General features: G+C 52.6%; 2 long non-coding RNA genes across 2 annotated transcripts; both read right to left on the bottom strand.

Moving 5' to 3' along the window:
* Positions 1–1,695: 1,695 nt before the first annotated feature.
* LOC114672425 (uncharacterized) lies at positions 1,696–12,266 on the bottom strand. Its single transcript, XR_013404344.1, has 2 exons — positions 12,089–12,266; positions 1,696–2,543 (listed from the first exon to the last, which is right to left on the bottom strand). It is a non-coding gene; the product is annotated as an uncharacterized LOC114672425 (long non-coding RNA).
* Positions 12,267–24,242: 11,976 nt separating this feature from the next.
* LOC100430363 (uncharacterized) lies at positions 24,243–25,934 on the bottom strand. Its single transcript, XR_013404548.1, has 3 exons — positions 25,875–25,934; positions 25,412–25,592; positions 24,243–25,233 (listed from the first exon to the last, which is right to left on the bottom strand). It is a non-coding gene; the product is annotated as an uncharacterized LOC100430363 (long non-coding RNA).
* Positions 25,935–27,170: the final 1,236 nt, after the last annotated feature.

The raw sequence follows: 27,170 nt of genomic DNA, 5'->3' as shown, positions 1-27,170 counted from the left end.
CAGACCAAAAAACAAAATTAGCTGGGTGTGGTGGCAAGCATCTGTGGTCCCAGCTACTCGAGCGGCTGAGATGGGAGAAACACTGGAGCCCAGGAGGTTGAGGCTGCAGTGAGCTGAGATCGCACCACTGCTCTCCAGCCTGGGTGGCAGAGTGAGACCCTGTCTCAAAAATAAAAATGAAAGAGCTGAGGGTAAGAGAAATGAAAAGACTTGTCCCAATCCATGCATCTAAGTAAGAGTTTGGGCCCAAACAGGAACCTCAGCCTCTCATTCCCTGTTGGCCTCTCTATTGGAGTCAATTTAGCTAACTTCTTGAGACTGCTATTAGGTTTGGGGTGGTGGGGAGAGATGAGAGTTTGTGATGGGTGCCTGGAAGCTGAGGCCAAAGCGTCCTTTGGGATGGATGTGCTTACTGCCTCAGCTGCCCAGAGTGTTGGCTGGGAAGGTGCACAGCTCTGTCCCTCTGAAATTGCCCTCAGTTGAAGGGAGATGCTTACAGTTATGGCCCCTCTTGAGGTTGCAGATGATGGATGAATGTGGCAGCTGACACGTCTCAGGGGGCAGAAGCAGGGCTGGCAGTGGGGAGGGAAGTAGGCCAAGAGGGCCACTGCTTCAGCCCTAGCACATGGTTAACCACGTTGTACCCAGTGACATGTTGTACCCAGTGACACCTTGCACCCAATGACCTGTTGGTGAGGGTTACAAAGGCCTGGCCCTCTTGCCTTAATGTGGGATATCTCGGCAGAGACCCCCAGCTCCAGAGTCCCCATGGGGTTGGCAAAGGTCTTGGTTGCAACTTCACAGCCAACATCCATTACTGTTCAGAAAAGGTTAAAGAAGTTGTCAAGACCAAATAGTATCTGGCAAAGCTGGGACTCTAGCGCAGGCCAACGCTGACTTTGAGAGCACAGGTTCTACTCTCTCCCCACTGCATAAAGGGTGGGGGGTCCCTGACCCTGACCTGTGGGGTCTAGGGTGGAAAGAAGCTGGCTGGCCAAGGACTTGCCTGTGGCGTTCGAGTAGGCATGTAAACACCCATGAGAAGGGTATTCACACCTGGGGTGCACATGGGTGGAGGCAGGAAGCAGGAAAGGGTGGCCACATGTGGCAACCTTTGCTGGCCAAGGAGGCAGAGGCGCCTCTGGTGGAAGAAGACCTTGGGGTCTGCCAGCAGCAGCCGTGAGGCATACCTGAACCCTCTCCCCGCACAGGCCCCATGCAGTGGGCACTGCTGGCTCTGAGCCTCCCTTGGGCACACAAAGAAGGTTTACCTTTGCCCAAGCTGGTTGGCAAGACCCAGGCCCCATCCTGTCCCAGTGAAGGGTGAGGACTCTGGACTTCCCTGGCTCTGTGTGCTCCATCTGGTCCCAACACAGCGGAGGAATGGCCCCTGCCTGGCTCTGGGGCCGCTCTGGTGGTAGTGAAGGTGAGTTCAAAGTCAGCAGCGTGCTGCCACAGCCGCAAGCTGGCATCGTAGCTCCTCCCTCAGGCCCCAGCCCTGGAGCACTCTGGAACCGATCATGGGAGGAGGATCTTTCCTGAACTTTTGTCTCTGGAGGCCCCAAGCCAGTTCTACCATTGGTGTGTCCAGTCGTAGAGGGGCGCCTGGTTCCAGTCCTCCCCTGAGGGGCAATGCCCCGGGACCACAGCTGGGGAAGGGCAGCAGGTCTGGAAACAAGCCAAGCGTACCCTGTCTGGTGCTGGTGGACTTTCTTGCATGAACTGGCAACTCCGTCAAGCTTTGGCATCAATTCCAAAAGTGGAGCATTGGAGCTTGTCCTGTCACCTGGAGATTCTGAGCACGTATTTACAGTTCACAGAAGTAGAAACAAAAGTAACCCTTTTATCTCCTCAGAGGAAGCTGGCCCTTGCACTGAGAACAGGAGCTGGAGATGATGTAACCTCCCTTGAGAAGATACCCTTCTGGGTAGGAGGCAGCTGTCTAGACGTAACACCCACTGAATGCACCCCAGCAAATCAGGAATCTCTTTTTCCTTAAAATACTCAACCAGGCCGGGCGCGGTGGCTCAAGCCTGTAATCCCAGCACTTTGGGAGGCCAAGATGGGCGGATCATGAGGTCAGGAGATCGAGACCATCCTGGCTAACACAGTGAAACCCATCTCTACTAAAAACTACAAAAAACTAGCCGGGTGAGGTGGCGGCGCCTGTAGTCCCAGCTACTCGGGAGGCTGAGGCAGGAGAATGGCGTGAACCCGGGAGGCGGAGCTTGCAGTGAGCTGAGATCCGGCCACTGCACTCCAGCCTGGGCGACAGAGCGAGACACCGTCTCGAAAAAAAAAAAAAAATACTCAACTGGTGTGTGCAGAACTTCCCCTTGCCTCGGCAACTGGGAGGAGCGCCTTGAAATGGCAGCGTGGGTCAGGAGCTGGGACTCAGGGTCTGTGTGCCAGGTCGGCCATCTGCAGGAAGGAGCAGCAGCAAGAATCTCTAGTGAGCAGGGCCCTGTTTCCTCACCCGGTGGGGAATGTCTTTCAGCCGCGGGAGGAGGTTATTTGTGACTGCCGTCTTTTTCTCTTCTCTTCTTTAAAAAAAAAAAAAAAAAATCTTTGTGAGAAAAACCCCACCGTTCCGCTTGTTTTCTCCAAGCCGTTTTGTTAGTTGAGGTGTTTGCGTGCTGAGCAACACACACTAATATTTTCCTTCTCGGCAAAACATTAATTATCCCACCCAGGAAACTTTCTCTTGGATGTTTTTTCTTTACCACCCTCTAAGCTGTAGGGCACCAGGCGATTCCTGTATTCCCCATCATCTCAGCAAGCTGACTGTAATGTTTAAGGAGAGAGAGGCCTCCTTGGCTGGGTGCAGACCCTCCTTTGTGCTCTGTGGCACCCAGTAGTCAGGATGCAGCACCCAGGAGAGCTCCTGTCCCCCTGCTTCTCACTCTATGTGCGAACCATCTGTTTACATCTCTTGTCATCTCCCACGAGGCTGTGAACGTTCTCATGTCTGTATTCCCGACACCCAGGACAGTGCCTGGCACAGAGTAGTGGCCCTACAAATGTTTGCTGCACAAGCACATAAATGAATGAAAATGAAGATGGAATAATAGACACGCAGTAGGAGGAGTCAGGGTTCAAATCAGCCCCCTGGTTGGGCACCCCCAGCCTCCATCTCTTGTCTGTTCATGGAGGGAGAAGTTGTAAACGCAAGTTGGGTCCTTTGCTCTCCCTAGCACTTGGGAAGCCCCATCCTCTCTCCCTACCTGAGGCCATTCTCAGCTGCCAGCCAGCCAGCATGTTCACAGGGAGCCCAGTTTCCTCCTCCCTGGTCTCCCCTTGGTTGAGAGGAAGATGGGACAGCAGGGAGAATTCAGAACTTTGGAGTCTGGAAATTGGGGAGGCTCCAGGGAACAAATGCAGAGCTCGACAGCACCTTAGCAATCATTGGAGCCAGCTCCTCCCCTCCTCCCACTTCAAAGACAAGCCTCCCAGATGGCTGAGATGTCTGGTTCATGGTCACCTACAGGTGAGAAGCAGAGCTGGGATTCAGGCTGTGGGCAGTTGTCAAGAAACAAGAGCCTCCGAATTAATTCTGAGTACAGGGCCTTTCTAGTCCCTCCTGCTACTGTGTTCTGTGCCACAGTGAGGAGGGCATGGCCTCGTCGTCTCCCCGTGTGCAGCACAAACTCCTTTCGTCTACCTTTCAGCTCATTTGGTCCCCACAGTGCTCTTCTGAACTAGGCACAGTGATGATTTCTCCATTTTGCAGATGAGGAAATTGTGGTGCAGAAAGCGTAACGGAGTTGCTTAAGGTAGCAGAGCTGTCCAGCGGTAGAGTTAGGGCTGCAGTCCTGCGTCCAGAGCCTGTGCCTGCACCCACCACGTGCTCTCTCCAGGTCAGATCTCTCTGCTGCTCTGCCCCTTCCCACCAGGAGCCTGAGCATCTGATTTGACTTGGCTCCAACAGAGATACCAGATGTCCTGTGAGTCAAGACCCCAGCCCAGGATCCCTCCTTCCCAGCTATGGCCAGGACTCTGCAGACAGCAGGCCTCTCCATGAAGGCTCAGAGCTTTCATCCCGAGGCCCAGGGGCTGAAGGGCTGGCGAGTCTTTGTTTGCTGAGATTAAAGCCCTTTTCCACCTGGAGAAAATTTAAAAGGAAACCTCCCTGTTGCGTTTGTCCTGCTCAGTTTTGGAAAGTGGACAGGTAGCCCATGAGAGGGTTCTCATTCAGCCCCTGCCTGCCCCTACCGACCCCTTCTTTGGTCCTAAAATCAAGTGAGCTATTCTCTAGCAAGAGTGAGACACTGGGCACTGGCTTGGTCTACTTTAGGAAGGTATGAGCAATCTAGCCACTTCCCTCCCCATTCTGCAGGCTCTGCTGTCCTCTGTGTGTGCTTTAGAGAAAGGCAATGGTATGACTATTCCATGCAAACGTGTTTTCTCAAAGACATGACTTTTGTACCATAAGCCATTTCCATCTAGGACCTATTTCTGTGGGACGGTCTGAGGGTGAAGCTAAGGAGAGAAGGCATATGTGAATTTATTTTGTTTATCTGAACATCTGTGTTTGCCTGGCCCCACCCCTATAATGTAAGCTAAAATGCTATATAATAGGTTTATGTATGTACCTATAATGCCAAAGGTCATGGTTGAATCCTGTGACTAGGTAGAGTTTACCTGTCAATTGGCTAAATCGGAGACCTGTAAGTCTCACAGTCAAGGAGATTCTGCAGCACAAATGGCTGGCCCAGGGGTCGTTGGCCTGTATGCATCACTGCCCTGCTCATAAACCTCATGGCTCCCCACTGGTAAATGTTGAGTCCACCTTCCTCAGCCTGTATTCAAGGCCTGCCATCACTTCCCCCTGCCAGACTGGCTTTCAGGTCCTGTGCCTTGGCAGGTGAGCTTTTCTCCCTCCCTCCCTTTTCTCTCTCTCTCTCTCTTCCTCCTTCCCTCCCCGTCTCCCTTTCTTCCTCCCTTTAAAGAGCACCAGACACTGGTTTAAGTGCTGGGGACACAGTCACTAAGTGCGGTGGACAAGACACAGGAGGTCTTAGCTTACATTGTAGAGGTGGAGACAGATGAAAACAGATATTCAAATAAACAAGATAAATTCAGATAAGGGCTATGAATACGGTAAAACAAGATGATGTGCTACAGCAGGGGTTCCCCCACCGCTCATGGTCCTCGACATTAGATGCTCAAAGGATGTGAACCCTGTTGTGAATTGCACATTCCTTATGAGAATCTAATTCCTGATGATCTGAGGTGGTAGTTTCATCTTGAAACCATCCGCTTCCTGCCCTCCCATCCGTGGAAACATTGTCTTTCATGAAACTGGTTCCTGGTGCTAGAGAACTTTGTGGGTAGGAGTGAGGCTGGATTCTCCCTACCCCCATGGCCTCCCTAGGTAAATGCTGCCCATTGGTCAAGGCCTGCCCACGTGTCACCCCGTCCAGGAAGCCTGCCTGCCTTCTCACCTTGGCAGTGTTCTCTCCACCACTGGACTCCAGAGCACTTTATTCCGCTCCCTTGCAGGGTGTGGAGCGGCTTGTAGCACAGTCCACAGTCATCCTTGCTGCTGGGCTCTAAGCTCCTTAAGGGCGGAGAAAGCACTTCTTTCAGTCCCTGCCTCCCACTTCCCCGGCACTTCCCTGGCGCAGAGTAGCTGCTTAGTAAGAATTTGCTGAGAAAATGTGCAAGGATCTTTCCTACCTCAGAGGGCAAAGAGGAGTCGGGGCCCAGCCCCAGGGTCATCTGCTGAGAAGAGGCCAGTTTTCTCCTTGGAGAGGGACAGAGGAAGGGATATAGTTGAATGGGAGAATTTATGCCCAGGGCAGGAGGTGGTGGGTGGGTTCAATTCACCAAGGTAATCCTGTTGGACAGGAACACCTCACACTCTTCTAACCCTTTACAGACTTTGCTTTGACGAGAGGCCTAGGAAGAGTGTCATGCCCCTTCCTTGGCTTGGGGAAGTCTGGGCCTGTGTAGGGGCGTGGGGTGAGGTGGGGTCGGTGTGCGTTGTGCCAGGGTGTATGGCTCAGAGGATGTGTGCTGTGGGGTGTTTGTGAGGTGTCTGTGACTGTGGTCCTGGAACTGTGGGCATAGGATGTGTGAGAGAACAAGTGAGTGTGTATGTGAATGTGGTGGTGAGGTGCGTGCAGGGTGGCTGGTTTGTGTAGTGTCTTTGTGTGTTTGGATGCTGAGTGGTGGGCTGCTGGTGGTGGGGGAGGTGTGTGTATCTGTGGTACAACCCATGGGGTTGGGGGACAGGGAAGGGTGGAGCAGCAGTGGCCTGGGCTCTGGGGGGCCAGCATCCTTGGTGTTAAGGCTCAGAAAACGATACCCGCAAAGATGGTACTTTGACGCGCCGAACTGAAGAAGCAGCCTCCGGGTCTCTCCGACCTACCTCCCACAAAACCCCCGTCTCTCCCAAAACACAGGATGACGCTGTCTTCTGAAGCTCCCATATCGAACTGGAAACTGGACTCCCAAGGAGGAACAGAATTGCCTTCGATCCCTTTCCTGAAATTTCATTAATCAGAGGAGATGAAAACTCCTACCACAGAGGAAGCGACTGATCAGTAAACACCACATCTAGAGCCCAGACTGTGTTTCAAACTATTGTTTGTTCTCGGGTCCCATTCAGTTTCCAAAGAGAATCATTCACAAGATAATGCTTGCCTCCTGGGTCCATTCATCCCCCACCATAAAATTATTTATGCCTATAACCCCATGTCTCCTTCCACTATAAAGAAGGGTTTACAAGCACCTGGACCTCTCTGGGTTATTGGGTAATCATTCTCCTGCCACTCCTCTGTGCTATGCATGTTAAATAATATCCGTTTGCCTCTTTTTTTCTATTAATCTGCTTTTTGTCAGCTCTCTTTCTGCAAACCTTCAGAGGGTGAAGGAGGAAGCTTTCCTTCATTGCCCCTACACTGGCAACTGGGACTTCACTTTCCCAGCTGGTAGCTGGGGCCTTAGAGAGGACCCCACAACTGGAAGTCATCACAGCTCTTCCCCCACCCTGCTGGCCTGTGGAGGATGCTGTTGCATCTTCAGCTCCCCTCTGACTGTGGTCCCTCTGTTTTGAAGGCCTAGCCTCAAGCCCCATCCCCACTCTCTTTCCTACTACCAAGAGCAGACACCAAAATATTTCTGCGTTTCCTCTGGAAAAATCCTGGGAGGTCTGTTTACGGCTGTAGCAAAGCGGCACACATCTGTGCACAGTTGAGCTGGGACAGCTGGAAACTCAGGCACTGGAGTTTGCCGGAATTCAGAGCGCGTTGGTGCACACAGTGCCTGCCCCCCACCTACCCACCCAATGTGCCTCCCCATCTCTGCACGAGTGTCCCACCAGAGTCAGTTCCTGTTTCTATAAATAACCCTTCCCTGGCCCTACACAAACACACTCACATATGCAGACACTCTCCTGCACACAGCCGATTTCAGTAGGACACACAGAGACAGAGACGGGGACACACGGCACATAGATATGCCAGCACCTTCAGAGAACAAACTCAAGCATGGTTCCTTAGTTCTAGGGGCCCACAGACACACACAGGCACCTCCCGCTCCACTGGGGCACACCCTTGACCTGTCACCCACCAGCAACACCTACATACATCAGCAGACACGCAGGACAACGCATGCTGACTCAGCACACCCACACATAAACATGCAACACACACAGAAGGTGTGATTCATCTCCAGCCACCTACAGAAACCCACTCCCAGCCAGTTGGGGCTCGCCACCTAACCTCAGGCAAGGACTACCCTCCACTGGGAGACCTGGGGACTCCTGAGCCTGGGAATGTCCCTGTTCTTTCCCATTGCCTGCCCTGTCCCTGACCCTGGCTGCCCTCTCAACTCTACCATGTGCCCCTCTGTCAGGCAGGCCAGGGAACCTGAGTTCCCCCAGTTCTGACCTGCCTCTTCCCTGCCTTCTGTTCCTGTACCCCACATCTTTCCAGAAGCCTAGAAAGCTCTAGGGCTACGTATCTCATGGCCCCTCCCTGCTGCCAGGAACTCCTCTGTCCCAGTGGCTGACACCCCTTCTGCCTCCCTCAATCCTTCAGGGCTGCTCTTGGATCTGAAGTCTCTTCTTCCTCAGCCCCAGGCCCCCCAGATTCCCGCAAGGCTCCCTGATGGGGAAAGAAATATATTCTTGGCCGGGCGCGGTGGCTCACGCCTGTAATCCCAGCACTTTGGGAGGCCGAGGCGGGCGGATCACAAGGTCAGGAGATCGAGACCACGGTGAAACCCCGTCTCTACTAAAAATACAAAAAATTAGCCGGGCGCGGTTGTGGGCGCCTGTAGTCCCAGCTACTCGGGAGGCTGAGGCAGGAGAATGGCGTGAACCCGGGAGGCGGAGCTTGCAGTGAGCCGAGATCGCGCCACTGCACTCCAGCCTGGGCGACAGAGCGAGACTCCGTCTCAAAAAAAAAAAAAAAAAAAAAAAAAGAAATATATTCTTTAGGACAGATCGGGGTGGAGCAGGCAGACAAAAGGAGACAGGAAGAAGGGGGAGAGAGAAAGTGAAAGGAAACAAAATGAACAGATATTTCCTAGGGCCTAGGAAGGAAGGAGGGGCAGATTGAGTGCAGCTGTAGGATGCCCAGGGCAGCAGGTGTCTGTGGGGAACAGGGACAGAGCTCGGCCACCTCAGTCCCCCTTGCTTTGCTGGGCACCCATTTTAAGGGCTTGCCTGGCCCACATGAGGACAAAGCCTCTCTAGCAATGTATCCCAAACTCCTGATCTTCTCAGGCCAGACCAGGATTCTCCAGGGCTCTTGGAGTGGGGAGTTCTAGGCCTCCTCTTTAGCCCCCTCCATCCATAATTTCCAACCTCAAAAGCCTTCCCAATCCCCCTTGGGGCTCTTCCTCTGGATAGCAGCCCAGTCTGCATGCAGCCCCTGCCTCCCCTCAGCTCTTCCCACCTCCCGCTTCTTTCCAAGCTGGAACATTGCAGCTATTCTCAGCTTTCTGTCCATATTCTATGGACATTCATGGAATTTTTTTAACCCAATCTTGGGTTAGGAACACCCTCCAAACTCTACTGGAAGCCTCAAAGCATTTTCCTTCATATTTATGAGATCTGGGGCATGTTTCTTTAAGTCTTTGCACCTTGGTTTCCTCAATGTAACATGGAAACACCCAGCTACTAGCACGGCTGTGAGCTTGGTCTCTGCCGAGCACCCAGCCCAGGGCCTGATATTTAGCAAGGGGCCCTTGATAAATGTAAATTCCCTTCTCCTTCCCCTACTTTTCCCTTTTACTTTGCTACACACTATTTAAGCTCGGGGAGATCAAACTGACCCCATTGCCCTGGGACAAAGGAATGATGGCCGCAATTCAAGAGCAAAGTACAGGAGTTTTTGATTAACTCATAAACACTCCCGACTTCCAGCAGCCCAGCTGCTGTGGGGTGGGGTGGGGAAGGGAGGGGAAGTTGTTGAGGGGACATGCAGGAAAGAGATTAGGAAATTCAGAACAGGAGGACACAAGGGCAGGGGAATGCTGAGGCCAAGGCCTTCTCCCACCACCTGCCTCCTGCGGGAGCTTCCACAGCTCAGGGGCAGAGCCATTTGGAGGTCCTGCACCCGCTCTGCCCATGCCTGTCCTTCAGGCTCTGTGAGAAGGTTGGACTCCTTCTGAGACTTCAGGGTCTTGGATGCTCCCCTCCTCTGTTCCCGCCTCCCTTCCCCCAGTCCTGGGATGTGTCAGATGTGTGTTTTCTCCTGGACTCAGCTGAAGCAAGGTCAGCCCAGCTTTCGAGGGGAGGAGCTTCCACACTCTAGGTCAATGCTCCCGCGGACCAGGGACTTCACCAGAGAGCAGAGAGCACAGGGTGGGGTGTGGGGTGGGAGGACAGAGCGCAGGGAGCACTGGGCTCCCTTCAGAATCCCAGGGGTGCTCACATTCAGAGGGTCCCCTAGGAATCACAGAGCCCCCCTCTGCCTCCATGCCAAAGGGATCCCAACTCATCCCAGGAAGAAGCCCAAATCTTTGTGCCGTGGGGACCAAACATTCCACATGGTGGCTGTCCTTATGGTTTGTATGGTTATTCTGATTTCCAAAGCGAACCTTTCCCACATATCTAATGGTTCCTGTAGGTTCCAAGGAGTTAGTCATGACATCAAGTAAGCAGTTTGTTTCCCCTGAGGATGAGCCAAATTTTGGGAAGATTCTCAGCTGCCTGTCTCCACCCTCCTTCATCCAACTCACCACCCGACCCTGTCCTCCTCCTCACCCGGACACGTGGGAAAATGCCCTGTTAGCCCTTCCAGTCATGTGAATGAGGCCACGATTCAAAGGCAGTGGGCAAGAAGGAGGCCACAGGGAGTGGCCAGAAAGAACCAGCCCTTTGTGCTAGACAGGGGTTCTTGGGGGATGAGTGCATTTTTGGCGTATTTAGAAAGATTTCTTTTTTATAATGAGCAGCAGAGGAGGAAAGGGGAGGGAGGGAGAGGCAGAGAGGCCAAGGCAGGACTTGGGAAAAGAGGCTGGAGCAGTGGTGAGGGCTGGGAAGGGAGGTTACAAGAGTGAAAGGAGAAACAGGCAGGAGCCAAAGGGTAAGACGTGGGGACAGAGAGGGAGAAGCAAGATGGTTCTTAAGACAGGTGGAGATAGTGATGACACAGGTGCCTTCCACCACGCCCAGCTAATTTTTGTATTTTTAGTAGAGACAGGGTTTCACCATGTTGGCCAGGCTCATCTCAAAATCCTGACCTCAGGTGATCCTCCTGCCTCAGCCTCCCAAAGTGCTAAGATTATAGGCATGAGCCACCATGCCCGGCTGTCATTCTGATTTCTAACCTAAATATTTTCTGAATATCTCATAGCCAGAGTTCTGGTTGGCGGCCCAAGAAACACCTCTCCTCCTCAGTCCTTTGCAGAGTAGATATCAATGATGGCTCTCCGGAGCCTCCATTCTCTCCCTAGCCTGTTTTCCACTTGGCGTGCTGCATGGTGAGTTCTCCATTCACAGGTTTGTTTTTCCCAGGCACTGCCTTTACTGGCCTCAGAAAGCCTGACACCTGGCCCTGGCTGGAATACTCAGGTTTGTGTATTTACAAACATGGTTAGAGCATCAGCTCTGTGCCTGGAGTGTGCAAAGACCGGGGGAACCAGACATAGACCCTCTCTCATGGAGCTAACCTAGCTGGGGAAATGGATGAGCGAATCAATGATTATACTGCATGATGATGGGGATGATGGCAGGAGCCATGGAACACAGTGGGGCTCTAGAGTGAGAGGTCTAGGGAGGTGGGGAAGGGGGTGGGAAATCCAGGAGGGCCTCTTGGAGGACATGGGAACATACTGAGTCCTGAAGAAAGACAGATCCTCAATCTCTATCAAATTCTATTGGGTTCAGGCTTGCTAGTCTCCTTTCCCCACTCTTACCACCCATTTTTGGGAAAAATAACAACAATTCATCAATCATTAATTCATCAGAAAAATACTTATTGCCTACGTAACATGACAGGCATTGTGCTAGTGGCTAGAAATTCAACGATGGTGAAGACCTAGTCACTGCCTCCCTGAAGCTCCCAGCCAAGTGAGAGAGCTGACAAGCAGGCAAGTAATGAGCCGCTGGAGACCACATGGAGTCTGTGCCAGGGCTCTCTGAGCGCACAGAACCCCCTGTGAGCATCCAGCCCTCTCACTTGACACTCCGTCCCTGAACCCGAGGAAGAGGAGCCATCCTTGCCATTTTACAGAGGCTGCTGGCTTGCCCAAGGTTCTAGGGCAACTACCTAGGGGACCCGCCACCTCTCCTCAGTTCTCAGACTCGAAGCCCCTGCTCTTGCGTCCTCCTAGCCTGCTCTTGCAGGAGAAAGAGGCTGAATGAAGGTGGGCTTGCTGCCTGGGGGCTGACTACTCACGAGCAGGCTTCTGGGTGACCCTGCAGAAAGTCGGAACAATGTCCTTCCTCCCAGGCTGCAGGTCAAAGATCCTTGCTTCTCTGGCTTCTCCCAGTAGGTGGGGCTGTGGGAAAGGCTGGGAAGGTCAAGGGCCCCTGGAGTACTCTAGGCCCCTGGGCTTAGCCTGGTAGAATGGTCCTCCTCTACTTCCTACCTTCTCGCTCCTCCCGCCACATCCTCCCCAGCCTCCTTACCTTTCACCTCCTGCTCCTCCTCCTCATCATCTTTCCTGCGTCGTCCTCGTCTCCTTCCCCATTACTTCTCTTTCTCCAGTTTTCTTCCTCTTCCTCCTCTCCCCTTCCCTTCCTTTCCATTTTCTCCCCCACCTCCCCTCTTCCCTCCTCCTCTTTCTCCTTTTCTCCTACGAACTAATTGCTTAAGGGGTGAAGACCAGGTCGACTTGTGAAAACCCTGATCCATCGCCATGGTGATGCTAATTCAAACTGAGTTCAAAGGAAATTGTTCCAGTTAAAACTAACAAGCTGGAGCCGGGGGCCCCAGGAAGGACCAGTGCCAGGAGGAGTAAGCCCTGCACCCAGAAAACTAGCAAAAACAAGCCCATGGGTCGCTTACACTCCACCCCTCTGTGCCCTCTCTGCAACCTTCAGATGGGCCCAACTAAAAGGGAACCTGAGAGGTCATTGCAGGGAGCCCCCTGCCTCTGGGCCAGCTCCACCCAAGCCACTTCAAACAACTGAGCGGCCTGCACCTCCTCTGCGGTAAAGCCCTCTACTACCGTCACTGCATAGTCTCCCTCATGCTAGGGTGCTGGGCTTTAAGCACCCATGGTTTTGGAGACTTCTTCACGGTTTACACTAACACTTTCCATTGCTTGTTAATACGTGTGGATTTGAAAGTACCAAGAGGAAAGGAACAAGAATGACTGAGGCACCTGCTCCCTACCTAGGTGCTGTCCTAAGACTTCACGCAACCCACTAGTGCCATTATTATCTCCACTTGGCGAGTTTCCAAGGACGAGAACGCTCCCAGTGGAAGAAACTGCTTAGAGCGTGATTTGAGCTCCATTAAATCAGGCTGGTTTAGTTTGACCTCCACTAGGTCTGGAATGACAGGGTAGGCCTTGAATTGGGGGGAGATGGCTCAAAACTGGAAAGAGGAAGGGTCTTGGTTCCAAAGTCCAAGTGAGTTGTCTTCTGTGCTTTGAGTTAACGCGATCGCACTTCCTTCCCTGGCCCCCATAGCATCCTGCCTGCACCAACTCCCAGCTCAGCACAGGCCACTTTCAGTCCAGTGGCTGAAGATGGTTCCTCTCCATGATATGGGCAAGGACCATGACTTCTTTGTCCATAACCCAGGACCGGGCTCAGAGTGGGCTCTGGCTGTTGATTACATGTTTGAATGCTGAATGCTGAATGGAAACACGAGTCCCTTGGGAGCTGGAAGATCTGAGGTCCCCCAGGTCAAGAGAACCCCAGAAGCTCGGTTTGGTGAGCTTAGTCTAATGGATGAACCTGAGGGTGGCAGGAGGAGAATGTCCTGGAGGACCTTGTGGTGCTGATGTGGTGGCAGGAGCCAGCCCAGGGACCTTCTTCCTTAGCATCTCTCACCTCTGCCTCATTCCCTCTCAGCATCCCTTTGGTTGTTGTTTTAAATCCTGAGATATCTAGTGATCCTTCTAGGTACTAACAAGACACTAGTCTAGCAGCAAAAGAAATTCCTTGAAGGCGAAGACCATGTCTGAGCTTCTATGGTAACCCCACAATACAAAGGGCAGCGCTACGGAGCTCGTGGGAGAGCATCACAGGTACATGAGTGAGCGATCTGGGGTCAAAGTGCAGTGCTACGGACCTCATGGGAGAGCTTCAGGTACATGAGTGAGTGATCTGGGGTCTGGGCGCCCATAGGAGGGGCTCCGGGAGCCTGCAGGTTTCAGATCTGGTCTTTCCTCAGATGTGCAGTGAGACCTTGGGAAATCTCCTTGCTTCTTTGTTCCTGGGTTACTTCACGTGTAACAGAGGATACTCATGGATGAGCCATCCTGCTCCCCCAGACACATCAAGAGCAGAGTCATGCAGCTATGATGCGTGATCGCAGCTCCTCCAGCATCAAGGACCTCAGCACCTCCCTCCCCTCCAGGGATGGGGACCTCTGGTGGTGACTGAGGTTCATCCCTGACTCTCTGGGACCATCCGCTGCCCCTCCGTCCCCTCATTTCCACCCCCCCATCACCCGCCCCTCCAGAGGTAGATGTGTCTGGATGACTGAGGTGAAATCCAGCCAGAAGGCAGGAAGTGACTCAGCCCTGGTTGGGATGGGGGCACTGGAGAAGGCCCAGGGCCAGCCTCCCACTGCCAGGACAGCTTGTGCTGCTTTGTACTCAACCCCAGCCTTTCATCCCGGCATCTTAAAGCCCCTTTCAAGCTGGAAGCAGTCCTGGGAGCTGGGTCATTGTCTCAATTAACAGGAGAAAGCTGGGGCCCAGGCTGGCTGGAGGCAACTTTCCCTTGAATTAGGCCTTGAGTCAGATGCCCAGGAAACCCAGGACTTCCTCGCAAGCCAATCCCCCCAGGCTCCTGCCACAAGCTCTGGGCTGCAGGGGCCCGTTGCAGAGGAAGTGAGAGCTGTGTCCTTGTCTGTCGCTCCCTGCAGAGGATATCAGGGTCCTGCACAGGACCCCAAGGGTGTATCAGCTGGGCTGAAATTTCCCAGAGGGCCATTCAGTGGGTCCTCCTGACATTGTTGTTACTTGTGGGGATCCTGCATAGGCTGTGCATGTCCAAGGGGAATAAAGGGGAACAAGGTGAGTGAACAGAGTCTAGTAATAGACCCAGCCAGCCTTGGGGACCCCGAGCTGTTACAGCCAGCACACACCACTGAGTTTCTCTCCCTGTCACTGTTAAAATACTCATCTGGGCCAGGCACGGTGGCTCACGCGTGTAATCCCAGCACTTTGGGAGGCCGGGGCGGGCATTCGAGACCAGCCTGACCAACATGGGGAAACCCTGTCTCTACTAAAAATACAAAATTAGCTGGGCGTGGTGGCGCATGCCTGTAATCCCAGCTACTCGGGAGGCTGAAGCAGGAGAATTGCTTGAACCTGGGAGGCAGAGGTTGCGGTGAGCCGAGATTGTGCCATTGCACTCCAGCCTGGGCAACAAGAGTGAAACTCCATCTCAAAAAAAAAAAAAAAAAAAAAAAAAATCTGTAAATCATCTGTAGCTAATCATCTAATAACTGCCGAGGCTCTTGTGTACCTGGCCTGAAGCAAACAGATCACAGTTCTAAATCCTGGCTCAGCTGCTGCCTGGCTGTACAATCTTGGGTAATTGCTTTAACTTCTCGGAACTTCAAGTGCCTCGAAGCTCCTTGGCTCAGTGTCTACAATATAGGAGATCCCATCCCCACTACTATCGCATGGAAGATGAGAATTACAGAGCACAGGGGCTGGTGGAAATCTTCCTCACTTCTCTTAAGGAACAATGCACAGAGAAGTCATGGAATGCTTCAGGTCACACAGCCAGGAGTTGGATGCAGGTTGCCATGGAAGAGCCTTCAAAGGGTGTCCGTTCCTGCCCTTCTAGGCTTGGATGAGGCAGCTCCTTGCTTGCTGAGTCAGGGAGGAGAAAAGCTGGAATAAGAAGGAGTGTGAGGGTGGGGTGTCGTGGGGAAGTTGGGGGCAGAAGAAAATCCAAGGTATTGCGCAAAGAAGAGTGGGGGTGGGGGAGGGTCTGATTTACTGAGGCAGCAAGGAGGAGAGGGGCTGGCTCCCCAAACAGAGACTGCCCGCCCCCGTGGTGATGCTCCATGTGGTGGGGATCAAAGCTGCCTGGGGAACACGGCAACAGTGCTGGGCCACTAACACTGGAGCTTCCCCAGGGCCTGCTTGATGTAGCTGCCTCTGTTTCCTTCCCAGCTCATCACCCACGCTTATTTCTGAAGAGGCCTGTTCCAGCCCAATTGCTTTCTCCACGCCTCCAGCTTGGGTTGCTGACTCAGTCCACTGAACTGATGTCCGGGGCACCTGTGACTGCAGACTGTCCGTCTCATCAATGCCCAGCTTCCCTCTCTGGCCCTTGGTGGCTACCACCATCTCCACCTCCTTTTGTTCTCTTACGGAGCTCTGGGCTCAGCTCAGCTTATTTGCTCAACAACCTCAGACTCTTAGTTTTGCCCTTGGCCTTGGCATTGGTCAGTAAAGTGAGTGCAGTGGGCCTGGCCCTTTCCCCTCCCTGGACCTTTTCAAATCTCAGTTGTGGGTTGACATCTCCAGGCCCTCCACTAGCCTCCCTAACTGTGAGACCCCTCTTTCTCAACTGCTGTTTCTGCAGTGTGCTGTTGAGAGGCCCAGCTCAGGCCAGAAGGCCCAGGCCTGTCTCAGGTTTACCCATCCACAGGGCTTTGGTTCTGGCACAGAAAGAAGCTAAGGGTGAGGAGATCAGCATGGCTGAATAGAGGCAACTGAGAGTCCTCTGAGCAAATCTGGAGGAAGCATTAGGGTGGTGATGGGTGGAAAGGATTCTTAAGAGGGAGGGGAAACTGGGCCTGGTATCAAAATCGTAAGGAGAAAAGAATGTGACCTTTCTTCTGGGGTTTGTGAATGCTGGAGAATGGTTTCCTCAATGTGACTTCTAAGATGGTTATCTGAGGGTCTCAAACTCTTTCCCCTTAGGGCTGGCTTTTCTACCTCCCACTGGGCACATCCCCCAGTCCTCTCTCCTCCAGCCTCTGGCTCAACATTTCACTTGAGCTTTTTGAGGTCTTTGGATGGGTATTAATTCCCTTGCTTCACAGATGAAAAAAAAGGAGACTTAGAGAGATCTGGTGATTTACTCAGAGACTCACAGCAGTAATGTTAGAGCCAGGAAACTAACCAGGTCCACCTGGCTCCAGAGCCTATGCTGGTTCCATTACACCCTCATACAGATGTGTCTGTCGGGGGGAGTGTGTATGTGTGTGCATGCATGTGTGCACATGTGTGTGCCTGCAGTTTCTGTATCGAGTATGTGATTTCCCAGAAATCTTTAGAGAATTGTTTGCTGGCCTCTCTTCCCTCCCTCCCTCCCTCCCTCCCTCCCCCACCTCCCTCCCTCCCTCCCTCCCTCCCTTCCTTCCTTCCTTCCTTCCTTCCTTCCTTCCTTCCTTCCTTCCTTCCTTCCTTTCTTCCTTCTCTTCCCCTTCCTCCTCTTCTCTCTCTCCCTAGATTATGCAGTGAACTGTCTTTGTTCATGATGTGGTTTCTTTCCAAGCTTTAGAGGATCAGAAGTGCTAGCCTTTGTCTCTCTGCAGCTTCAGGAACTCCAGCTTCTAGCCCTGTCTGGAGAAGAGGAAAGTGGTTTTAGAACTCTCAGCTGGTGTAGTAGCAGTCTCAGTACCAATATGGCTTCTAGGTGAAATATATATATGTCTTAAAGGAGTAAAGGGGAGAAGCCAGGAGGGTCAGAGCACCTGTGTTCTAGGCTTTACTTGGCCTTTTAATCAATTATATGACCTTGGACAAGTCTCCGAATTTTAGCTTCCTTATTGTGTGATGGAGACAACAATACTCTCGGCCTCCTAAAGTTAGCTTAGAAGACACAGTGTGCACGAACACATTGGGGAAACTACAAAGGATCAAGTCATTCATAAATGTCAACTGGGGGAATAGAACTATTGGACGCATATCCCCCACTAGTGTTTCAATGGGACATCATGAGAATAGCATATGCTCCATACCCCTGTCAGAGACAGGACCTAGTTGGATGGATCATTCTCTGTGATAATTCTTATGGTAGAATGAATTCACAGGTGGCCTCCCTACCTTTCATCCAGGGGATGTTAGGAATTAGTCTGACTGCAATTAGTCATTCCAGATGTTTAGAACACTGAACAATCGACATGGTGACACTTCTACTATAAGCCAAGCTCAGGAGCGAGTGATGCTCCTTAGATGAATTAATGCTGGGGCTATTGTTTTACAAGGGGCAGCGTCAAAAACAAGCTCAGAAAGATAGCCCTTCTTCATAAGAGACCAGATAATTGGTGCTGAGAAAAAAATAGTGCTCACCATGGATGGAGACAGGCTTGCTTCTAGGCTACTGACGGCATTGACCACAGCTCTCTCATGGGAGACTGAAGGGTTTCCATCATACTGATGCCAGCTAGGCCATCAATAAGGGGGCTTTCTGTGGGAAGGGATGGGGCAGGGACACTGGTTCAGGGAACCAGAAAGAAGGGACTTTAGGAAAAGGATAGGAAGTGAAAGAGAGAGACAAAGAGGTCTGGAGAAGAATGGGACAGAAGTCTATCTCAAGGTCAATGTCGGGTGGGCTCCTTTCTTTGTTGGTTCTTGGAAGTTAAAAAGTGAACTTTCCACCAGTGTATTGCTCTTAAGATCTACCTACTCCTCAAGTGTAATGAACCAATAAGCCTTGCATATTTCCATTTCACTTCTCTATATTTGACCTGGGACACTTTCTCCAGGAAGAAGGTGTTCAGAAAAGCACAGAACTCTTTCCCCAATTTGTTTTGGGGGATTTCTATGAGTAGAATGGAGGAGCTCTGGACTGTGATGGGTGGCCGTGTTGAGTCACCATGGTTACTGGCATCAGAAGAGGGCTCTAGGGGCCAGCAGTGGAGATGACCACCCTGCCCCAGTGTGAGAGACTGAATTTCCTGAGGGCCGTTCACAAGTTAGCAAAAAATAACTTTTAAGAAACCTGAGTAATGACATATTCTCAGGGTCTAGATACAAATATTTCTGATTGCCCATTCTGGCTATAGATATTAATACCTGGGTTGGAAATAGACCCAACAGGTCATCTTGTCCATCCTCCTGCCTCAGGCAGGACTAACTTGATATATGTTTGTCTTATTCTTCCCCTACATCTCCAGGGGTCAAAATACTATATATTCCTCCACTCATCCATCCATCCATCCATCCATCCATCCATCCATCCATGCATCCATCATTTATTGAAACTTGAGTAGGACAGGGGATCTCTCCTTTAACAACTCATGGTATAGTCTTTTCAGAGATTCCAATCCCTAACCAGCAGGAGTAATTTCTAATGTCTAAACTAAATGTCTAATCTAATCCAGTGTCTAATTTCTAACATCTAATCTAATGTCATTTTGTAAATAAAAGATAAAACAGGTTCATTCATTCATTCATGCATACACGAATGCATGCATTCATTCCACAAATACGTCTGAGTGTGTTGTCTGTTCCAAGTGAATTGGAAGGCGCCCCTTTGTTTTGGATATGCCACTTACCTTTCATGTTCACTAGGTACATCCTAAGACTGGGACCTCAACCAGCATTGAAAATGCGGTCAAGAAAAGCTCATATGTAACTACATATTTGGACAAAATGGAGTTCCTACAACTCCTTCCATTTAAGGATCTCAAAATATCTAAGAGCATGATCATTGCCCAGAGGGGGCGATTGTGCGTTGAGGGTTTCATCCCAGCTGGCATAGGGTCGGCTCCAGAATTCCTAATTCTTTGCCATGAAACTGTTTCCAGAGGAGCAAGTAAGCAAGGCTGGATTCTTTTGCCTCTGTCTGAACCTGCTCCCCAGCCCTTCCCTTGGGTTCACTCCCCTCTTCCCCTTTCTTGGGTCCTTTCAGCTTCCATACCTTCTTGAAGCAAAAGGGGGAGAAGGTGGGCTGAGAGTGGGACAGAAATAGCCCCTTGAACTCTCAGTCTCTCCTGATTCATCAAAGCGGGGAAGCTGGTTGCTGGAATGAGTGGGGGCGGAGAAGACAGGAAGAGAGGGCTCTGCAGGCTGGGAATAATCCAGAGCCCTCGTTAATGTCTGACACCTCCAATAAAAGCTGCAGATTCCCAAAAGCGATTTTTGAAAATCCTCAACTCTTTGAAGCTTGGTGTTTAACTGCCACTCCTTCCACGGGCTTAATAGGAAACCAAGCCCCTTGGCTTGCACAAAGGGCGTCACCTGGGGTAACGCCCCTTTTCCAAGCATCTGAGATCCTCGTACAGGGACCCTTGAGTCTTCTTGCAGCTGGGCATGACATAGAGGCCTCAGTCCTTGCAGAATGAAGGGCAGCTTTCCCCAAGGCTTGTGGCTATGGTGAAAGCTGAGGTTTATTGGCTGGAGTGGGTCAGAGCTGTGCAAGGGAGCAGGGGCAAGACTTGGAAGGCAGAAGGTGGATGGAGTGCAGAAATGTGGTTACATCCAAGCAGTTATTTTTCTAGACAGACTTCTTTTTTTTTTTTTTAACTCTCTTTCTCCATTTAACTGAAAAAGTGGAACATATACATATTCTAAAATAGGAATATAATGAAAAGCAAGTCCCTCTTAACCGGAAGTCACTTGTCTCTCAACCTGCAGGCAACTACTATTAACAGAATTTGGGTATCATTCAGAAATTTCTTATGCTTTACATGTACCTTCTTTTCTTGGGCATAAACAGGAACATAGTATCTCCACTGTTCCATATACGACTTGTTTGTAACAATATATTTATGTAACATAAATCGACTGCATTTGTATACACATATAAATCTACTTCATTCTTTGCCTGGTGTTATATAGTATGGGTACCACAATTTATTTGCTCCATCCCCTAATAAGAGACATTTAGGTTGCTTTCAGTCTTTGTTATTACAAACAAAGCTGCAATGGACAGTCTTGTACAAAGACATCTGTGCTAATATAACTGAGGGGTAGATTTCTAGAAGAGAAATTGCTGCATTTGAGATATGTACCTCGAGCTTGCCAGACATTGCTTCGGTTGTTTTCTGACTAGCTAAGATTGTATATAAAGTGGTGGAAGAATTGGTTATCAACTCTCCATCCCTGCTCCCCACATCCTACTTCCTATCCCTTGCAAGACTGGGATACAATGATGGGGATAAGTCCCCCAGTGGTGTGACTGAAAATCATGTTTGATGGGCTTTGGAAGAACAAAGAGAGGTTTTTGTTTTCAGAATGACCCACCCTCCTAACGATTGTGCTCAGGCTGAGCACTACCTGAGTCCCTGAGCAGAGCTGAAATGAAGAGGGCCTGTGAGGGCCAGTGGCGTCAGCTGGCCTCCTCCACAGAGCAGAACCACTAGCCCCTTCCTGGGAAACTCCATGGGCTCCCCAACTTCTGCTCACAAAACTGCAATAATGCTGCAGTCACTTGTGTTCTGGTTTTAACTTTTCAAAGCCTTTTGCAGTCGGTGTTTCATTCCATTTCAGCTGGGAGGGAGGCCAAACAGCGATTGTTAGATGAAAAGATTGAGACCCAGAGAGGCTGTGTGATGATGGTGAGTGGTCATGAAAATGTACTGGCTCAAGTGTGAGGAGTCTAGGGTTCAAGTCCAGCACTGGGGTCAGTTAGCTGTGTATCCCTAGGCTTCTGCTGACATGTTTGGACAGGATGGTCACCAAGCCCCTCACCATCCAGGGTGTGATCCGATGACTGTTCAAGTCCTATAGTTGACTTGGAGACAAATGGGCCATGACCATTCTCCATTGGCTGGCTGTTGAGGATTGGTTGAGCCAGATGTTGGGTCACCCATCATATGATGGCTCCAGGCAGTGCCACTGTCCTGATGTGGCTCCTGTCTGGGCAGCAGGGGGTCTCTCTTTCCTTTGAGTGCTGGAGCGTGCTCTCAGATGGCTCCGGGGGCAGTTCTTGTGGAGGGCATTGTACTGCTGGCAGGGAGACAGCAGAGGCTGGAGCAGATGGGATTGGCCCAGGCTGCTAGGGAAGAGGACCCCCCATGCAACTCCCTTCAGAAGCACTGTGGGAAGAACCCCTCCACCCCATTAATGCCCCTATAATTTATGCCATCTGCCCCCATAAAACCAACCCATCTCCAGTGTCTGGTTCTCCAGATGGCCTTGGGGGCCTAATTAAAGCCAGGCCCCTTGCTGGCCTTATCCTCTCATACTGGTCTGTTAATAGCCTTCAGCCATCCCGGCTCCAGGCCCCCTTAACTCCTTCATCCCCAGCTTCCTCCTCCTCCCCAGGATCTTTGTTCTGTGCCCTTTCAACGTCCTGGACTAGGTTCACACAGAGGAGGCCCACCCCAAAGTCAAGTGTGATTTCTTGGGAGAATCGCTAGCTTGGGATCAGGAAGACTGTGGCCACCACTGACTTGCTGAGTGGCTTTGGGACAGTCATTTGACCTTGCCCCCATTTCCCTATTTTTGGCAAGTAACATTTCTATTGCAAGAAAGAGCTTGCAAGATGTTTTTTACCTACATGGTCTCATTGAAGCTCCCAAAAGGAGGTAATTAACCCCCTTCTAACAACTCTCACAGGGGGACGTTCACGGCAGCATGGGCTGCGGAGAAGAGGAAGCGACACAGAGGTCCGCAGTTACCAAGTCAGATTCGGTAGGGGCCCCATGCAGGTGGCACGAGCCCCCTTCTCCAGGCAGGTCAAGGTCCCCCATGGGAGGGCATGGGATCTCCCCACAGCTCTGTCACCGTGACTCCTGGAGACTGAGGTGCTGACTGTGACTCCTGACACAGGACAGTGTGGGGGAACTTGGGGGAGGCTGATAGGAGGCCACATGAAAAGCAGCACTTCTGTTCCACGCCACTCCGCCGAACCCCACAAGGCTGGGGCTGTGGGTCAGTGACAGCCCTCACGCTTCCCAGAGGAGTCAGAGCCTGTCCCCGCTGAAGAAAAGACAGGCACAGACAGGCCACACAGGAGCAGGAGGGCTGCAGCCAGTCCCACAGGAGGAAGGGCTGCGCCAAAGGTAGCATGGGCCTCGGGTGGTTCAGCAGTGGCGTGGAGACACCCTGTGGTGAGATCGAGGAACCACAGTTTGGTTTCCCGCGACAGGGGATGCGGCAAAAAACCCAGAACCAGCGTTGAGTTCCCACCTGTGTAGGACACAGACTTTCCACAGAGGCCTCCTTTCCCCATCCCAGTGCTCTGGGAGGGTGACATGCCAATGCCCAGACTCCGCCACCATCTACCTTCTAGCTCTCCCACTTGCCAGCTGTGTGATTGTGGCAACTTCCATTCATGACCTCTTGGAACCTCCGTTTTCTTGCCTGTGAGATGGGCTACTTCGTAGGGTTGTTGCAGGGATGGGGGCAAGTGCTTGCCCAAGGGCCTGGCATGTAATAAGAGCCAAACAAAGTTGGCCACTGCTAGAGAGGCTACATCTTGTCCAGTGTCACCTAGTTAGTAAGGGACTGGTGCAGCAGGGATTGAATCGCGGTTTCTGCACCGCTGCCTCATGGGAAGCAGGGGAGTTGACTGTTGAGTGTCCCCACCCAAAGGCCACATTTATTTCTGAGATAGAGAAGGTACAGTTAGAGCTCACCTCAGGTGGGGCAAGAGAGAGATGACTGGCCACATCGGACTTTCTGGCAAGCCCAGCTCCAGCCAATGAGAGAGCAGGACCTCCCACAGGTGGGAAGAGGTGTTGGTGCTGCCTCTCCTGCTTCCTTCTCTGCCTCTTCCCCTTCCTTCCCCCATGACCAAGCACCCGGTATAGAGATGGACTGTTTCCCTTCCATTTTGTTTAGTTTATTTTTATAGAGATAGGGTCCGCTGTGTTGCCCAGGCTGGTCTTGAACTCCTGGGTTCAACTGATCCTCCCGCCTCAACCTCCTGAGTAGCCGTGACTACAGGAACACACCACCATGCCCTGCTCATTAAAAACAAAAGTAAAAAACAAAACAACGAAAGTTTTTTCTTTTCTTTTTTTTTTTTTTTTTTTTTTGGAGAGATGGGGGTCTCATCATGTTACTCAGGCTGGTCTTGAACTCCTGGCCTCAAGCGATCCTCCCGTCTCAGCCTCCCAAAGCACTGGGATTACAGTCATGAACCGCCATGCTCAGCTCTCCCTTCCGTTTTAAAGAGGAGATCATAGGCTTGGAGAACCCAAGTGACTTGGGTAAGACTGAACTGACAAAGAGCAGAGTCGAAACTGGGCTGGAGGTCGCATTCCTCCATCTGTGACCTCAAACACTGCTCCAACCACCATCTCCAGGGTGGGGTTTGGGCCCTTGCGCCTGGCCTAGCTAGGCCGAGCAGTGATAGAACATGAAGGACGGGGTGCACTCTTTCCTAGGGTGTTCGTATGACCAGCTCAGAGGATGGTGCCCACTGGCCAGTGGCCTGACAGCACATATGTCCTATGTGCTGGACATATGCACATAGCAGGCAATGCAGGCATTGCTTAGTCCTCGGCTCTTAAACGTCTGGGCCAAATCCCAGCTGCAGACAGCACTGCCTCTGTGGAGTCAGAGAGTCTTCCCCAGGCTCTTGTCTACCTTACCACCTGCCCTGAGCCACAGGTTTGCTGAAGGCACTGATTTAGGCTGAGAGCTCATTATGAGGGACAAGCTAGGTGTTATGTGTTGGGTGAGGGTAAAGTTACTAAGCTGTGTGTTGTGTGGGGGAGGTTGGCAACAAGAGCTGACATTCATTGTGCCTGTGGCAGTCTGCCTGCTATAACCCCCACAGCCGCCCTATGAGATAGATGCCACCATTCTTTCAATTTTACAGATGAGAAAACTGAGGCAGAAAGTAAAGAAACTGGCCCAAGGTCACACACTCAGAACATGGCAGAGCCAGGATTTGAACCCAGGCCATCTGACTCCATAGCCTATGCTAACCACCATTGCCCCCAACAGCCTGCATAAAGGATAGGGGAGTTGGGTTCGACAGAAAGTAGGGTAATGGGGTCCACGGAGGGACAGTTGGGGCAGGGAAGGGGGCTCCAGGTTCCTATGAGCAGTTGGAGCAGGCTGTGAGGAAAACCAGTGTGTTGGGGGCTCCTTGTGAGAGGCAGAGAGCCTCGGTCAGAGGGTTAGAGGTTGTGCCCTCTCCCCGAGAACAGAGCACTACCTGCGGGCAAGGTACCCCAGTGTGCCAAGAATGGGTTACAAGTGTGTGGTCAAGACAGAAATCTCCCCTTCCCCGCCCGACCCTCCAGAGGGTCCAGGGGCTCCCGGGGCATCTGTGGCCCCCATCCCCCAGACCCGCCTCTGGCTGAGAGCAGCCATAGCCTTCCTTACTTCACTGTGCCATGGGACAGCGTTGTTTCCTGCGAGCCGCGCTGTGAGAAAGCCAGGGAGCTCTGCCCGACTGCAGGTCGCCCAGTGCCCGCGTCCTCCCAGGCACAGGAGCTCGGCACTGCGGGCGCTACCTCCACAGGGGTGGCTGCCTCTGCCGCTCCCGGTGCCAGGCACAGGCAGCCCATTTCCGCCTAGTGCTGCTCTGCTATTGGCAGTGGGGTTAGGCCTGACCATCAGGGTGGGTTCTTCGTTCACCAAGCTCAGGGAATCCCCCGAGAAGCTCATTCGATCCATTCGGCACCCCGGCCCCTGCTGCCTTCCACAGGCTGCATGACCCTGGGCAGGGGACGCCCGCGGATTCCAGATCCCTCGTGAGGATGCTGGAAATAGTAATGCCTACCGCAGAGGGCACCTGCGAGCATTAAACGGTCTGGTCTGCACATCCCGCAAGCCTTTGCTGAGTGCCTGCTCTGTGCCAGGCAGTGCTTGGTGTGGGGATGGGAAATGAACTAATAAACACAGTGCCCACGCTCAAAGAGGGGAAGTGGCCAGGGCCAGGGCCAGGGAAACGCACCCAGGGACAGAAACCGGGATATGCAATGAACAGGGCTCGGCACAAAGCCCAGCACTGAGCACGCCGCCCGCACGCACTCCCTGGACCTCCCTTTAGAGCCAGAACGGCCTGGCCGGACGGGGAGTTTCACCACGGCCCTCTGCCGCCCGCAGGGAGCCCGAGGGCAGACGTAAAGCCCAAGCTGGCGTTGGCCATGAAACAGGCCTTTATGGGGAGCGGAAGCAGTCATCAAAGCCGAGCGAGCCGGGGCAGGCCAGGGAACGCTGAGAGCCCGGGCGCCGCGCGCTTCCCACCGCCCCCAGGGCCCCGGCCGTCGCGCCTACCGGCCTGGCCACACGGGGGGCGCGCTCCGGCTCCGCGCCTCGACCGCGCCCTATCCACACGCCTCTGGGGTAGCTCCCCGTGTCCCACTCCGCGCCCCGACCGCGTACCTTCCGCGTCCCTCTCCCTGTCCCCTCCTCGCCTGCTCAGCGCCCCGACTGCGCCCCCTCGGCGCCCCCTTTGCCAGGTCTTTCGCTAGCATCCTGCCCGCATTCGCGGCGGAGAGGACGACATAGCTTGTGCAGCGTTTCAGCTTGAGCGGGCTCACCTGATGCGCTTCCTAGGCTAGGGGCGTGTGCGGATGCCGCTTGGCTGAGTTGCGGGGAACGACCGTCGCTCACGCACTAAGCGCCCTCTACACGCTGGGCTCTGAGGGTGCCGCGGCGGGGCCAGACTTTGCAGGGCTTTGGAGCGTCTCTCTCCAGGCCTGAGTCTCTCTCCTGAAGGGACTTAGGTTGGGCACGGTGTGAAGGAGGGAGGTGGTGGCGAGAGGGAATTTATGTTCGGAAAGATCCCTCTGGCTGCTGGGTGGCGGGTGACTTGGGAGTGAGCTGGAATTGCCCTACGGAGAGCAGTCAGGAGACTGCTGAGAAGTCCAGGAGGCGATGGTGAAACATGGTCGCACAAGTGCGAACTCCAAAGCGTTACACACATATGTGGGATTCGGGCATCGGTCCAGCCCCTCCCTACTCCTGAAGCCGCCCCAGGCCATCACTTGTTGGCTTGCAGACCCTCTCCCTTCTCAGAGATCCCTTCCCCACCCCAGGGTGTTCCCAGCCTGAGGCTTCCACCAGATGTGCCACATCATGGGTAAGCTGTGACCATCACCAGTACCACTATGTCCACAGCCAATGTAGAGACGTCCAGTCGGGTGCCTCCCCTCAAAAGGGAGTAGCCCCCGAAAGTGTGCATGTGGGGGCTGGGGACGCCACAATCCGTAGTTCGTTCATTGATTTCACACCCCGAAGCTTGCTTCTGTCTGTAGAATCAGAGGCAGTCTGTCTTCGGGGAACTGATTCCTGATAAACAGACTTCCAGGAGACTGAAAAAGAAAGCCTAACGTCAATGTAGTATGTAAGGTTCTCACAGAGCTGTTGCGAGACAACCTCACAAATATTTGGCAGACACACACACGTGCTAGAACGGTGCCTGTGCCAAGCATGTTAGCTGTGACTGTGATGAATGGAAAGAGTGTCCAGTATGCGGGTCTGCCAAACATGGTGCTCCTCTGGGATGCTGACTAGGTCTCCAGGCACCTCAGTGGGCTTGGATTCAGAACAAATGATGGTTCATCCATCCTTGTGAAGTGTCACCGGAAGTCACTGGGGAGGCCCCCTGAAGTTCCCTGTCCTCCAACAGAACATGCCTCGCTGGTGCCTAAAGTGTCCCTGTTCACCAGATATGTGGTAGGGCTCCCCCAGGAACTGCGGGATCGCAT

The sequence above is a fragment of the Macaca mulatta genome, chromosome 14, assembly GCF_049350105.2.
Source record: "Macaca mulatta isolate MMU2019108-1 chromosome 14, T2T-MMU8v2.0, whole genome shotgun sequence".
Lineage (NCBI taxonomy): Eukaryota > Metazoa > Chordata > Mammalia > Primates > Cercopithecidae > Macaca > Macaca mulatta.
Note: the sequence above shows the minus strand (reverse complement) of the source record. Positions and strands in the feature narration are given on the sequence as shown.